This window comes from Globicephala melas, chromosome 11 (assembly GCF_963455315.2).
Source record: "Globicephala melas chromosome 11, mGloMel1.2, whole genome shotgun sequence".
Classification (NCBI taxonomy): Eukaryota; Metazoa; Chordata; class Mammalia; order Artiodactyla; family Delphinidae; genus Globicephala; species Globicephala melas.
Genome location: NC_083324.2, coordinates 46,881,758 through 46,898,834, shown reverse-complemented (window position 1 = coordinate 46,898,834; position 17,077 = coordinate 46,881,758).

Sequence of the window (17,077 nt, the reverse complement as noted above, 5' to 3'; positions counted from 1 at the left end):
ATGTAGGCAAAACCTGTAAGCTGGACTCTGCTGCTACCAGAAGGAATTGCCACTGCTGGGGTGAAGAAGCATTGGGAACAGGAAGCAATGCCCACAAAACCCAGGAAGGAACAAGCCCCCTCTTCCTCCTTGTATTAGGATTCTCCAGAGAATCAATCAATAGAAAAAATATATAGGAAGAGAGAAAGAGAGAACAAGGAATTGGCTCATGATTATAGAGGCTGGCAAGTCCAAAATCTGCAGTGGGCCAGCAGGTTGGAGACCCAGGAGAGCCCATGTTCCAGTTCCACCCAAAGGCTTTTTGCTGTAGAACCTTTAAGAGCTGATGTTGCAGGTGAAGTCAGAAGGCAAGTCTGCTGGAGAATTCTTTCTTGCCTGGGTTGGCCAGTCTTTCTGTTCTATTCTGGCTGATTAGAAGAGGCCTGCCCTCATTATGGAGAGTAATCTATTTCACTCACAGTCCACCAGTTTAAATGTTAATCTCATCCAAAAAACAACCTCACAGGAATACCCAGAGTAACATCTGACCAAATGTCAGTGGCTCAGACAAGTTGACACACACAATTAATCATTACACTTCAACACTGCAGCTTTCCTCTTGCATTCCTTAATTGCAGAACCTAATGGAACCAGTGAGCAAAGCAGAGATGTGGATTGCAGAATTCAACCCCGTCATCACAAAACATCTATAGGAGGGCAGCTTTGAAGCAGAGAGACAATAAGCTAAATAAATGGTGCAGCGTTCCTGAATTATTTATTTTTAAAATTCCTAGGATATTTGACTTAAAAATTTGAGACCAATAATATTTGTTGAGGAAATCATGTGGTGACTGGTGACTTAAAGGTATAAATTATGTCATAAGCAGTTGATTTTACCCACTGACCTTGTAATAACTAGCTGTTCACTGTGACCTTACTCCTCTTGCAGTAATGAACTCAAAGTCGCAAGAAGAGTCTCTCAAAATTAAGAACACAGTTAAAGGTATTCCACTTTATAAACATTATTTTACAAGTTTCAATAAATTAATAAATTTAATAAAGCAAATTTGTGACTTTAACAAAACATAGTAGAATCCCAATTTACCTCAAATGGAGCAGTGACTTGGATAAACCCCCAGCAGAGCACAGAGGAAACCAGACAGTGAAGTCCTATAGCCCTGAATTTGAAAAGAATCTTCCAATTAAAAAGACAAGGATGCCTCCATTTAAATCGATGGTTGAGCTGTCTTTGTTGCCCAAATGACCTGGGAGCACATCAGTTCGTGCCTTTCACAATTAAATCTGTGTAAGTTAGGTAAGGCAAGGAGAATGTATGCATCTAGTTCTACTGGTTAAGATTCATAGGCTATTAATGTGGTTTCAACAGATGGGTTACTATTTGTGTGAATCAAAGAATCTGATAAATATACTGGGTAGAGGTAGAAAAAAAATTGTCTAAGTATGGATGTTTTCCCTCTGCAACTTTAGGTTTGAATGAGAGTAGAAAACAGACTGCCTGCCCTCAGATACATCATTGTGGTTTACTTAAAATGGCAGTGGAAGATTCTCCCTTGGTGAGAAAGAGTCCAAGGAGTCATTATGTACATAAACCAATACTAAATATTGAAGTCAGCAACCCAAGAGAAGTATACTTTTAGACTAGTGCAAACATTTCCACATACTAGTTGTACACATGAATCTTATTCATATAGAAATATAAAGTTGTTGGGAAAATCCACAAGTTTTCCTTCTTTTTGGGCCATTTACAATTAAAATAATTATGTACATTTAAGGTTCTATCATCAGATCCACAACTGAGAAGCTCATTCTACCAAGGTGCAGTCTAATGTGAACATAAGCAGAAACTTTTATATGTTAAAAAAGAGAAACAAGTAGCAGTTATACATAAGAAGAAAGTCTGGTTGGAGTCCTAAGAGCAAGCATGGTGGCTACAATGTCATCAGAAGGAGCTATATTAGGTAAGTAGAAAGTCTTACTACTATGATTTTAATTGTATGAGGTGGATTGAAGAAGGTTCCAATTGGTAAGCCTTGGCCACTAGTACTAGAGTAATCCAATGTCCAATAACAAGTGGTGTTTTCCTGTCCTCAAATGTGTCATTCACACGCTATGAAGCTTCAACTGTAGGATGACTTTTAACTTACCATTGGTCACATTAGTTGGAGCTGGCAATCATTCATTCATGGGAATCATTTTTTTTTTTTGGCCACATGTGGCTTGTGGGATCTTAGTTCCCTGACCAGGGATCGAACCTGGGCCCTCGGCAATGAAAGTGCAGAGTCCTAACGACTGGCCCACCAGGGAATTCCTGGGAATCTTTTTTTTTTAAATTGAGGCAACATTGGTTTATAACACTATATAAGGTTCACGTGTACAACACTATAATTCTGTATATACTGCATTGTGCTCACCACCAAAAGTCTAGTTTCTATCCATCACCATACAGTTGACCCCCTTTACCCTTTTTGCCCTTCTCCCCAGCCCCCTTACCCTCTGATAACCTCCAACCTGTTCTTTGTGTCTATGTGTTTATTTTTGTTTGGTTTGGTTTTATTTTTGTTTTTTTATATTCCACATATGAGTGAAGTCGTACAGTAGTTTATTTTTCTGCATCTGACTTATTTTCCTTAGTATAATACCCTTAAGGTCCATTCATGGTGTTGCAAATGGCAAGATTTCATCTTTTTATGGCTGAGTAGTATTCCATTGTATATATATACATCTTTATTCTTCTGTTGATGGGCACGTAGGTTGTTTTCAAATCGTAAATACTGCTGCAATGAACATAGGGTGCATATATCTTTTCAAATTCATGTTTTCATATTCTTTGGATAAATAGAATAGCTGGATCATATGGTAGTTCTATTAATGTACTGAGGAATCTCCATATTGTTTTCCAGAGTAGCTGCACCAACTTAACTTTCCCATCAACAGTGTATGAGGGTTCCTTCTCCACATTCTCTCCAACACTTGCTTTTTCTTTTCTTTTTTATAATAGCCATTCTAATGGGCATGAGGTGATAGCTCATTGTGTTTGATTTGCATTTCCCTGATAGTGATATTGAACATCTTTTCATGTGCCTGTTGGCCATCTGTATGTCTTTGGAAAAATGTCTATTCAGATCCTCTGCCCATTTTTCTTTTTTCTTTTGGCTACCCTGTGCATCTTGTGGGATCTCAGTTCCCTGACCAGGGATGAATCCGGGCCATGGCAGTGAAAGCACCGAATCCTAACTACTAGACCACCAGGGAATTCCCCTACCCATTTTTTAATAGAGTTTTCTTTTCTTTTTTGGGGGGGGGTGTTATTGTTGAGTTGTATGATTTCCTTACATATTAATATTTTGGATATTAACCCCTTACTGGGTATATGATTTGCACATATCTTCTCCTATTCGGTAGGTTGTCTTTTTGTTTACTGTGCAGAAGCTTTTTAGTTTGATGTAGTCCTATTTGTTTATTTTTGCTTTTTTTCCCCCTTTCCTGAGAAGACATATCCGAAAAGATACTAAGGCCAATGTCAAAGAGCATGCTGCCTATGGTTTTGTGGTTTCAGGTCTTACATTCAAATATGTAATCCTTTTTGAGTTAATTTTTGTGTATAGTGTAAGATAGTAGTCTGGTCTCATTATTTTGCATGTGGCTGTCCAGTTTTCCCAATACCATTTATTGAAAAGACTTTCCCTTTTCCATTATATGTTCTTGGCTCCTTTGTCATAAATTGGTTGTCCATATATGTGTGGGTTTATTTCTGGGCTCTCAATTCTGTTCCATTGATCTGTGTGTCTGTTTTTCTGCCAATACCATGCTGTTTTGACTACTAGCTTTGTAGTATAATTTGACATCAGGGAGTGTGAAACCTCCATCTTTGTTCTTTTGGCTCAGGGTTGCTTTGGCTAGCTAGGATATTTTGTGGTTTCATACAAATTTTAGGATTTTTTGTTCTATTTCTGTGAAAAATATCATTGGGATTTTGATAGGGATTGAATTGAATCTGTAGACTGCTTTAGGTAATATGAACATTTTAACAATGTTAGTTCTTCCAATCCATGAGCATGGAATATCTTTCCATTTCTTTGTGTCTTCTTCAATTTCTTTCAACAGTATCTTATAGTTTTCAGTGTATAGGTCTTTTTACTCCTTGGTTAAATTTATTCCTAGGTATTTTATTCTTTTTGTTGTGATTGTAAATGGGATTGTTTTCTTAACGTCTCTTTCTGCTAGTTCACTGTTAGTGTAAAGAAATGCAACAGATTTTTGTATGTTGATTTTGTACCCTGCAACTTTACTATATTTATTTATTATTTTTAATAGTTTTTCTGTGTGGAGTCTTTAGGATTTTCTATATATAAAATCATGTTAGGCTTCCCTGGTGGTGCAGCGGTTAAGAATCTGCCTGCCAGGGCTTCCCTGGTGGCGCAGTGGTTGAGAGTCCACCTGCCAATGTAGGGGACATGGGTTCGTGCCCCAGTCCGAGAAGATCCCACATGCTGCGGAGCGGCTGGGCCCGTGAGCCATGGCCACTGAGCCTGTGCGTCCGGAGCCTGTGCTCTGCCATGGGAGAGGCCACAACAGTGAGAGGCCCGCATACGGCCAAAAAACAAAAAAAAAGAATCCGCCTGCCAATGCAGGGGACACGGGTTTGAGCCCTGGCCCGGGAAGATCCCACATGCTGTGGAGCAACTAAGCCCGTGCACCACAACTACTGAGCCTGTGCTCTAGAGCCCGTGATCCACAACTACTGAAGCCCGTGCGCCTAGAGCCCGTGCCCTGCAACAAGAGAAGCCACTGCAATGAGAAACCCGCGCACCACATCGAAGAGTAGCCCCTGCTCACTGCAACTAGAGAAAGCCCGCACCCAGCAACAAAGACCCAACTCAGCCATAAATAAATAAATAAATAAATAAATAAAATAAAAAAATCATGTCATCCGCAAATAATAAAAGTTTATTTCTTTTTTTTGCCACACTGCATGGCTTGTGGGATCTTAGCTCCCTGACTAGGGATTGAACCCGGGGCCATGGCAGTGAAAGTGCCGAGTCCTAACCACTGGACTGCCAGGGAAAGCCCAAAAGTTTACTTCTTCCTTTCCAATTTGGGTGCCTTTTATTTCTTTTTCTTGCCTAATTGCTCTGGCTAGGACTTCCAATGCCAATGTTGAATAAGAGTGGTGAGAGTGGGCCCTTGTCTTGTTCCTGATCTTAGCGGGATAACTTTCAGTTTTTCACCATTGAGTATGATGTTAGCTGTGGGTTCATCATATATGGCCTTTATTATGTTGAGGTATTTTCCTTCTGTACACATTTTATTGAGAATATTTTTTAACATAAATGGATGTTGAATCTTGTTAAATGCTTTTTCTGTGTCTATTGAGTTGATCATATGATTTTTATCCTTCATTTTATTAATGTGATATATCATGGTGATCAATTTGCAGATGTTGAACCATCGTGCACCTCTGGAATAAAATCCCTCTTGATCATGGTGTATGATCTTTTTAATGTATTGTTGTATTTGGTTTGCTAATATTTTGCTGAGGATTTTTTCCATCTGTATTCATCAGAGATTTTGCCCTGTAATGTTTTTTCATGTGTGTTGTCCTTAGCTGGTTCTGGTATCAGGGTACTGTTGGCCTCATAAAGTGAGTTAGGAAGTGTTCCCTTCTCTTCAATTTTTTCAGAGAGTTGGGGAAGGATAGGTATTAAGTCCTTTCTTATTTTTTTTCTCATTAAGAGCTTTAATTCCAATAAAATTTCTTTCTGTTTAAAAATTATTTATATAAATTTACAATATTTTTTGTTTTGATTGATTATAATAAGTGCAATTATAATTCAATCCAGGAGAAAAATTCCTCCTCCCCACCCCCACTGGATACTTTTTTTTTTTTAAGTCCTTTTTAAAAAATATTCGGTAGAATTCACCAGTGAAGGCATATGGTCCTGGACTTTTGTTTTTTGGGAGTTTTTTGATTACTGTTTAAAATCTCCTTGCTAGTGATCAGTCTATTCAGATTTTCTATTTTTTCATGATTCAGTCTTAGAAAGTTATAATATTTAAGAATTTATCCATTTCTTCTAGGTTGTCCAATTTGTTGGTGTATAGCTGTTCAAACTAGTCTCATAATCCCTTGTATTTCTGTGGTATCTGTTGTACTTCTTCTCCTTTGTTTCTGATTTATTGAACCTTTTCTTTTTTGTGAGTCTAGCTAAATGTTAATTTTGTTTATCTTTTCAAAGAACCAGCTCTTAGTGTCATTGATCTTTTCATTCTCTTTTTAACTCTATTTCATTTATTTCCACCCTGATTTTTATCATTTCCTTCCTTCTACTGACTTTGGGCTTCATTTATTCTTCTTTTTCTAGTTCCTTTAGGTGTAAGGTTAGATTGAGATTTTTCTCGTTTCTTGAGGTAGGCCTGTATTGCTATAAACTTCCCTGTTAGTGCTGCTTTTGCTGCATCCCATAGATTTTGGTATGTCATATTTTTATTTTCATTTGTCTTGCCATTTTTTAAAAACATAAATTTATTTATTTATTTTTGGCTATGTCAAGTCTTCATTGCTGCATGTGGGCTTTCTCTAGTTGCAGCAAGTGGGGGCTAGTCTTTGTTGCGGTGCACAGGCTTCTCATTGTAGTGGCTTCTCTTGTTGCACAGCACGGTCTCTAGGCATGCGGGCTTCAGTAGTTGTGGGACTCAGGCTCAGTAGTTGTGGCTCGTGGGCTCTAGAGCACAGGCTCAGTAGTTGTGGCGCGTGGGCTTCATTGCTTTGTGGCATGTGGGATCTTCCTGGACCAGGGCTCGAACCCATGTACCCTGCATTGGCAGGCAGATTCTTAACCACTGCACCACCAGGGAAGTCCCTGTCTTGGCATTTTTTGATTTCTCCTTTGATTTCTTTGTTGACCCAACAGGTGTTCAGTGGCATGTTATTTAGTCTCCACATATTTTGATTTTTCCAGCTTTCTTCTTGTAGTTGATTTCTAGTTTCATACTGTTGTGGTCAGAAAAGATGCTTGATATGATTTTAATTTTCTTAAGTTTATTGAGATTTGTGTTCTAACACATGGTCTATCCTTGAGAATGCTCCACATGCACTTGAGAAGAAAGTGTATTCTGCAGCTTTTGGATGGAATGTTTTATATATATATATATATACACATATATGTATATATACTTATATATATATACATATATATATATACTTATATATATACATGTACATGTATATATATACGTGTGTGTGTGTGTGTGTGTGTATGTATGTGTGTGTCTACTAAGTCAGTCTGGTGCAATGTTTCACTTAAGGCCAGTTGGATGATCTATCCATTGATGTAAGTGGGGTGTTTAAGTCCCTTACACTTATTGTGTTGATGTCAATTTCTCCCTTTAGGTCTGTTAATAATTGTTTCATATTTTTTGGTGCTTCCAGGTTAGGTGCCTATATATTAATAAATGTTATGTCTTCTTGATGAATTATCCCTTTTGTCATTATATATTGTCTTTGTCTCTTGTTAATCTTTTGTGGCTTGAAGTCTGTTTTGTCTGATATGAGTATGTCTGAACTCTTCCTTTTGGCTGCCGTTTGCTCAGAGTATCATCTTCCATCCCTTCACATTGAGCCTACATTTGTCTTTACTTTATTTATTTATTTATTATATTTATTTATTTGTCTGTGCCGGGTCTTAGTTGCAGCAAGCGGAATATTTTAGTTGTGACATGCGACCTCTTAGTTGTAGCATGCGAACACTTAGTTGCAGCATGTGAACTTAGTTACGGCATGTGGGATCTAGTTCCCTGACCAGGGATCGAATCTAGGCCCTCTGCACTGGGAGCATGGAGACTTAGCCACTGGACCACCAGGGAAGTCCCTACCTTGTCTTTAGATCTGAGTTTTGGGAAGCACCATATAATCGCATCTTGTTTTTTAATCCATCTAGCCACTCTGTCTTTTGATTGGTGAATTTAATTCACTTACATTTAGGGTAATTATGAAGACTTATGACTGCCATTTTTTTTTACATCTTTATTGGAGTATAATTGCTTTACAATGGTGTGTTAGTTTCTGCTTTATAACAAAGTGAATCACTTATACATATACATATGTTCCCAAATCTCTTCCCTCTTACGTCTCCCTCCCTCCCACCCTCCCTATCCCACCCCTCCAGGCGGTCACAAAGCACCGAGCTGATCTCCCTGTGCTATGTGGCTGCTTCCCACTAGCTATCTACCTTATGTTTGGTAGTGTATATATGTCCATGCCTCTCTCTCACTCTGTCACAGCTTACCCTTCTGCCTCTCCATATCCTCAAGTCCATTCTCTAGTAGGTCTTTGTCTTTATTCCTGTCTTACCCCTAGGTTCTTCATGACATTTATTTTTCTTAAATTCCATATATATGTGTTAGCATACGGTATTTGTCTTTCTCATTCTGACTTACTTCACTCTGTATGACAGACTCTAGGTCTATTCACCTCATTACAAATAGCTCAATCTCATTTCTTTTTATGGCTGAGTAATATTCCATTGTATATATGTGCCACATCTTCTTTATCCATTCATCCAACGATGGACACTTAGGTTGTTTCCATCTGTGGGCTATTGTAAATAGAGCTGCAATGAACATTTTGGTACATGCCTCTTTTTGAATTATGGTTATCTCAGGGTATATGCCCAGTAGTGGGATTGCTGGGTCATATGGTAGTTCTATTTGTAGTTTTTTAAGGAACCTCCATACTGTTCTCCACAGTGGCTGTATCAATTTACATTCCCACCAACAGTGCAAGAGGGTTCCCTTTTCTCCACACCCTCTCCAGCATTTATTGTTTATAGATTTTTTGATGATGGCCATTCTGACTGGTGTGAGATGATATCTCATTGTAGTTTTGATTTGCATTTCTCTAATGATTAATGAAGTTGAGCATTCTTTCATGTGTTTGTTGGCAGTCTGTATATCTTCTTTGGAGAAATGTCTATTTAGGTCTTCTGCCCATTTTTGGATTGGGTTGTTTGTTTTTTTTTGTTATTGAGCTGCATGAGCTGCTTATAAATTTTGGAGATTAATGCTTTGTCAGTTGCTTCATTTGCAAATATTTTCTCCCATTCTGAGGGTTGTCTTTTGGTCTTGCTTATGGTTTCCTTTGCTGTGCAAAAGCTTTGAAATTTCATTAGGTCCCATTTGTTTATTTTTGTTTTTATTTCCATTTCTCTAGGAGGTGGGTCAGAAAGGATCTTGCTGTGATTTATGTCATAGAGTGTTCTGCCTATCTTTTCCTCTAAGAGTTTGATAGTGTCTGGTCTTACATTTAGGTCTTTAATCCATTTTGAGCTTATTTTTGTGTATGGTGTTAGGGAGTGATCTAATCTCATACTTTTACATGTACCTGTCCAGTTTTCCCAGCACCACTTATTGAAGAGGCTGTCCTTTCTCCACTGTACATTCCTGCCTCCTTTATCAAAGATAAGGCGACCATATGTGTGTGGGTTTATCTCTGGGCTTTCTATCCTGTTCCATTGATCTATCTTTCTGTTTTTGTGCCAGTACCATACTGTCTTGATTACTGTAGGTTTGTAGTATAGTCTGAAGTCAGGGAGCCTGATTCCTCCAGCTCTGTTTTTCGTTCTCAAGATTGCTTTAGCTGTTCGGGGTCTTTTGTGTTTCCATACAAATTGTGAAATTTTTTGTTCTAGTTCTGTGAAAAATACCAGTGGTAGTTTGATAGGGATTGCACTGAATCTGTAGATTGCTTTGGGTAGTAGAGTCATTTTCACAATGTTGATTCTTCCAATCCAAGAACATGGTATATCTCTCCACCTATTTGTATCATCTTTAATTTCTTTCATTAGTGTCTTATAATTTTCTGCCTACAGGTCTTTTGTCTCCTTAGGTAGGTTTATTCCTAGATATTTTATTCTTTTTGTTGCAGTGGTAAATGGGAGTGTTTTCTTGATTTCACTTTCAGATTTTTCATCATTAGTGTATAGGAATGCCAGAGATTTCTGTGCATTAATTTTGTATCCTGCTACTTTACCAACTTCATTGATTAGCTCTGGTAGTTTTCTGGTAGTATCTTTAGGATTCTCTATGTATAGTATCATGTCATCTGCAAACAGTGACAGCTTTACTTCTTCTTTTCTGATTTGGATTCCTTTTATTTCCTTTTCTTCTCTGATTGCTGTGGCTAAAACTTCCAAAACTATGTTGAATAAGAGTGGTGAGAGTGGGCAACCTTGTCTTGTTTCTGATCTTAGTGGAAACGCTTTCAGTTTTTCACCACTGAGGACGATGTTGGCTGTGGGTTTGTCATATATGGCCTTTATTATGTTGAGGAAAGTTCCCCCATGCCTACATTCTGCAGGGTTTTTATAATAAATCGGTGATGAATTTTGTCAAAAGCTTTCTCTGCATCAATTGAGATGATCATATGGTTTTTCTCCTTCAATTTGTTAATATGGTGTATCACATTAATTGTTTTGCGTATACTGAAGAATCCTTGCATTCCTGGAATAAACCACACTTGATCATGGTGTATGATCCGTTTAATGTGCTGTTGGATTCTGTTTGCTAGTATTTTGTTGAGGATTTTTGCATCTATGTTCATCAGTGATATTGGCCTGTAGTTTTCTTTCTTTGTGACATCCTTGTCTGGTTTTGGTATCAGGGTGATGGTGGCCTTGTGGAATGAGTTTGGGAGTGTTCCTCCCTCTGCTCTATTTTGGAAGAGTTTGGGAGGGATAGGTGTTAGCTCTTCTCTAAATGTTTGATAGAATTCGCCTGTGAAGCCATCTGGTCCTGGGCTTTTGTTTGTTGGAAGCTTTTAAATCACAGTTTCATTTTCAGTACTTGTGATTGGTCTGTTCATATTTTCTATTTCTTCCTGATTCAGTCTTGGCAGGTTGTACATTTCTAAGAATTTGTCCATTTCTTCCAGGTTGTCCATTTTATTGGCATAGAGTTGCTTGTAGTAATCTCTCATGATCTTTTGTATTTCTGCAGTGTCAGTTGTTAATTCTCCTTTTTCATTTCTAATTCTATTGATTTGAGTCTTCTCCCTTTTTTTCTTGATGAGTCTGGCTAATGGTTTATCAATTTTGTTTATCTTCTCAAAGAACCAGCTTTTAGTTTTATTGATCTTTGCTATCGTTTCCTTCTTTTTATTTCTGATCTAATTTTTATGATTTCTTTCCTTCTGCTAACTTTGGGGTTTTTTTTGTTCTTCTTTCTCTAATTGCTTTATGTGCAAGGTTAGGTTGTTTATTCGAGATGTTTCCTGTTTCTTAAGGTAGGATTGTATTGCTATAAACTTCCCTCTTAGAACTGCTTTTGCTGCATCCCATAGATTTTGGGTCGTCGTGTCTCCATTGTCATTTGTTTCTAGGTATTTTTTGATTTCCTCTTTGATTTCTTCAGTGATCACTTCGTTATTAAGTAGTGTATTTTTTAGCCTCCATGTGTTTTTTTGTTTGTTTGTTTGTTTGTTTGTTTTATTTGCGGTATGCGGGCCTCTCACTGTTGTGGCCTCTCCTGTTGTGGAGCACAGGCTCTGGACGCGCAGGCTCAGCGGCCATGGCTCATGGGCCTAGCCGCTCCGCGGCATGTGGGATCTTCCCAGACTGGGGCATGAACCCGTGTCCCCTGCATCAGCAGGCATACTCTCAACCACTGCGCCACCAGGGAAGCCTGACGTGTTTGTATTTTTTACAGATCTTTTCCTGTATTTGATATCTAGTCTCATAGTGTTGTGGTCGGAAAAGATACTTGAAACAATTTCAGTTTTCTTAAATTTACCAAGGGTTGACTTGTGACCCAAGATATGATCTATCCTGGAGAATGTTCCATGAGCACTTGAGAAAAATGTGTATTCTGTTGTTTTTGGATGGAATGTCCTATAAATATCAATTAAGTCCATCTTGTTTAATGTATCATTTAAAGATTGTGTTTCCTTATTTATTTTCATTTTGGATGATCTGTCCATTGGTGAAAGTGGGGTGTTAAAGTCCCCTACTATGAATGTGTTACTGTCGATTTCCCCTTTTATGGCTGTTAGTACTTGCCTTATGTATTGAGGTGCTCCTATGTTGGGTGCATAAATATTTACAATTGTTATATCTTCTTCTTGGATGGATCCCTTGGTCATTATGTAGTGTCCTTCTTTGTCTCTTCTAATAGTCTTTATTTTAAAGTCTATTTTGTCTGACATGAGAATTGCTACTCCAGCTTTCTTTTGGTTTCCATTTGCATGAAATATCTTTTTCCATCCCCTTACTTTCAGTCTGTATGTGTCTCTAGGTCTGAAGTGGGTCTCTTGTAGACAGCAAATATATGGGTCTTGTTTTTGTATCCATTCAGCCAATCTGTGTCTTTTGGTGGGAGCATTTAGTCCATTTACATTTAAGGTAATTATCAATATGTATGTTCCTATTCCCATTTTCTTAATTGTTTTGGGCTCGTTATTGTAGGTCTTTTCTTTCTCTTGTGTTTCTTGCCTAGAGAAGTTCCTTCAGCAGTTGCTGTAAAGCTGGTATGGTGGTGCTGAACTCTCTCAGCTTTTGCTTGTCTGTAAAGGTTTTAATTTCTCCATCAAATCTGAATGAGATCCTTGCTGGGTAGAGTAATCTTTGTTGCAGGTTTTTCTCCTTCATCACTTTAAATATGTCCTGCCAGTCCCTTCTGGCTTGCAGAGTTTCTGCTGAAAGATCAGCTGTTAACCTTATGGGGATTCCCCTGTGTGTTATTTTTCCCTTGCTTGCTTTTAATATGTTTTCTTTGTATTTAATTTTTGACAGTTTGATTAATATGTGTCTTGGCGTATTTCTCCTTGGATTTATCCTGTATGGGACTCTCTGTGCTTCCTGGACTTGATTAACTATTTCCTTTCCCATATTAGGGAAGTTTTCAACTATAATCTCTTCAAATATTTTCTCAGTCCCTTTCTTTTTCTCTTCTTCTTCTGGAACCCCTATAATTCGAATGTTGGTGCATTTAATGTTGTCCCAGTGGTCTCTGCGACTGTCCTCAGTTCTTTTCATTCTTTTTCTTTATTCTGCTCTGTAGTAGTTATTTCCACTATTTTATCTTCCAGGTCACTTATCCGTTCTTCTGCCTCAGTCATTCTGCTATTGATCCCATCTAGAGAATTTTTAATTTCATTTATTGTGTTGTTCATTGTTGTTTGTTTCATCTTTAGTTCTTCTAGGTCCTTGTTAAATGTTTCTTGCATTTTGTCCATTCTATTTCCAAGATTTTGGATCATCTTTACTATTATTATTCTGAATTCTTTTTCAGGTAGACTGTCTATTTCCTCTTCATTTGTTAGGTCTGGTGGGTTTTTATCTTGGTCCTTCATCTGCTGTGTGTTTTTCTGTCTTCTCATGTTGCTTATCTTACTGTGTTTGGGGTCTCCTTTTTGCAGGCTGCAGGTTCGTAGTTTCTATTGCTTTTGGTGTCTGTCCCCAGTGGCTAAAGTTGGTTCAGTCGGTTGTGTAGGCTTCCTGGTGGAGGGGACTAGTGCCTGTGTTCTGGTAGATGAGGCTGGATCTTGTTTTTCTGGTGGGCAAGTCCACGTCTGGTGGTGTGTTTTTTGGTGTCTGTGGACTTATTATGATTTTAGGCAGCCTCTCTGCTAATGGGTGGGGTTGTGTTCCTGTCTTGCTAGTTGTTTGGCATAGGATGTCCAGCACTGTAGCTTGCTGGTCGTTGAGTGAAGCTGGGTGCTGGTGTTGAGATGGAGATCTCTGGGAGATTTTCACCGTTTGATATTATGTGGAGCTGGGAGGTCTCTTGTGGACCAGTGTCCTGAAGTTGGCTCTCCCACCTCAGAGGCACAGCACTGACTCCTGACTGCAGCATCAAGAGCCTTTCATCCACACGGCTCAGAATAAAAGTGAGAAAAAGCAGAAAGAAAGAATTAGTAGAAGTAGAAAGAAAGGAGGGAGGAAGGAAGGAAGGAAGGAAGGAAGGAAAAAAGGAAAGAAAGAAGATAAAGTAAAATAAAATATAATAAAGTTATTAAAATAAAAAAATAATTATTAAGAAAAAAAAAAACGGATGAATAGAACCCTAGGACAAATGGTGGAAGCAAAGCTATACAGATATAATCTCACACAGAAGCATACACATACACACTCACAAAAAGAGGAAAAGGGGAAAAAATCATAAATCTCGCTCTCAAAGTCCACCTCCTGAATTTGGGATGATTCGTTGTCTAAAGGAGGGAAGGAAGGAAAGAAAGAAAGAAGATAAAGTAAAATAAAATAAAGTTATTAAAATAAAAATAATTATTAAGAAAAAAAATTAAAAAAAAAAACAAACAGCAAAAAAAGGAAGGATAGTACCCTAGGACAAATGATGGAAGCAAAGCTATACAGACAAAATCTCACACAGAAGCATACACATACACACTCACAAAAAGAGGAAAAGGGGAAAAAAATCATAAATCTTGCTCTGAAAGGCCACCTCCTCAATTTGGGATGATTCGTTGTCTATTCATGTATTCCACAGATGCAGGGTACATCAAGTTGATTGTGGAGCTTTAATCCGCTGCTTCTGAGGCTGCTGGGAGAGATTTCCCTTTCTCTTCTTTGTTCTCACAGCTCCCAGGGGCTCAGCTTTGGATTTGGCCCCGCCTCTGCGTGTAGGTCACCGGAGGGCGTCTGTTCTTCGCTCAGACAGGACGGGGTTAAAGGAGCCGGAGCCGCTGATTCGGGCGCTCTGGCTCACTCAGGCCTGGGGGGAGGGAGGGGCACGGCGTGCGGGGCGGGCCTGCGGCGGCAGAGGCCAGCATGACGTTGCACCAGCCTGAGGCGCGCCGTGTGTTCTCCTGGGTGAGTTGGCCCTGGCAGTGGCGGGCTGCACAGGCTCCCGGTAAGGTGAGTGTGGATAGTAACCTGTGCTCACACACAGGCTTTTTGGTGGCAGCAGCAGCAGCCTTAGCGTCTCATGCCCGCCTCTGGGCTCCGCGCTTTTAGCCGCAGCTCGCGCCCGTCTCTGGAGCTCTTTTAAGCAGCGCTCTCCTCGCGCACCAGGAAACAAAGAGGGAAGAAGAAGTCTCTTGCCTCTAAGGCAGGTCCAGACTTTTCCGCGGACTCCCTCCCGGCTAGTCGTGGTGCACTAACCCCTTGCAGGCTGTGTTCACGCTGCCAACCCCAGTCCTCTCCCCGTGCTCCTACTGAAGCTCGAGCCTCAGCTTCCAGCCCCGCCCGCCCCGGCGGGTGAGCAGACAAGCCTCTCGGGCTGGTGAGTGCCGGTCGGCCCTGATCCTCTGTGCGGGAATCTCTCTGCTTTGCCCTCCGCACCCCTGTTGTTGAGCTCTCCTCCGCGGCTCGGAAGCTTTCCCCCTGAGCCACCCGCAGTCTCCGCCCGCGAAGGGGCTTCCTAGTGTGTGGAAACTTTTCCTCCTTCACAGCTCCCTCCCACTGGTGCAGGTCCCGTCCCTATTCTTTTGTCTCTGTTTATTCTTTTTTCTTTTGCCCTACCCAGGTACCTGGGGGGTTTCTTGCCTTTTGGGAGGTCTGAGGTCTTCTGCCAGCGTTCAGTAGGTGTTCTGTAGGAGTTGTTCCACGTGTAGATGTATTTCTGGTGTATCTGTGGGGAGGAAGGTGATCTCCGCGTCTTACTCTTCCGCCATCTTCCTGGAAGCCCCCCTCTTCTGAATAACTAGGCTTTAAAATGCTTAGGCCCTGGATTCTACCTCAGCAAGTTTCTGCCTAAAATGGAATGGATTTAGGCCCTAACCGGCTCCTGAATAACTAGGCTTTAAATGCTTGGGCCCTGAATTGTACTTCTGCCACTTTCTGACTAAAACTGAAGTGGATTTAGACCCTACCTCGCTTCTGAATAACTAGGCTTTAAGATGCTTAGGCCCTGGGTTCTACGTCAGCCAGTTTCTGCCTAAAACTCTATGACTGCCGTTTTATCTTTTGTTTTCTGGTTGCTTTATATTTCCATTGTTCCTTTCCCTTGTGTTTCTGTCTGCCATTTTAGTTTGATGGTTTTTCTATGATGTTTTTCTCAGTTTTTTTCTCATGTTTCATGTCTCTGCTCTAGATTTTTGTTTTGTGGTTATCATGTGGTTTGTCTAAAATGTCTCATAGATAAAATAGTCCTTTTTCTGCTGATAGCATCTTATCTTCATTTGCCTCTACAGGTTCCATCCTTTTCCTCTTACTCTTTTATGTTTCTGTTGTAATAAATTATTCCTTTTTATGATGTGACCTCTTTACCAAATTGAAGTATCTGTAGTTATTTTAAATGTTTTTCCCCCATTTAACGTTTATGCTATAATTAAGTGCTCAACAACCTATTCTGATACAGAGTTGGAATTTTCTGATTCTATTTGTCCGTTTATCACCTTTCTCAACATTTTGTGTACTTTTGCCTTTTTGTTTCAGGTAGAAGAGCTCCTTTCAACATTTTTTTGGTAAGACAGGTCTAGCGGTGATGAACCCCTTCAGCTTTTGTTCATCTGGGAAAGCCTTTATTTATTCTTCATATCTGAAGGATAACTTTGCTAGCTAGAGTATTCTTGGCTGACAGTTTTTAATCTTTCAATATTTTGAGTATGTCATTCTCCCCTCTTCTGGCCTGTAGAGTTTCCGCTCAGAAATCTGCTGATAGCCTAATGGAGGTACCTTTGTAGATTACTGTCATTTTTTCCCCCCTGCTGTCTTTAAAATCCTTTCTTTATCATTGACTTTTGACAGTTTTAATATAGTGTGTCTTGGAGCAGGTCTTTTTATGTTAAGATAATTGGTTGTTCTATTAGTGTTGTGGACTTGTATTATCCAGTTCCTTTCCCACGTTTGGGAAGTTCTCAGCTATTATTTATTTAAATAAACTCTGCTCCCTTCTCCCTCTCCTCCTTCTGGAATACTCATTATTTTAACCTTGCATTTTCTAATGGAGTTGGATAGTTTTTGTAGAGTTTCTTCATTTAAAAAAAATCTTAGTTCTCTCTCCTCTTCTACCCGAATCATTTCTAGATTCTGTTTTCAACTTGCTAATTCTCTCTTTCATTTGGTCTACTCTATTTCCAATGCTTTGTAATGTATTCTTTGTCTCATGTATTGAGTTGTGCAGCTCC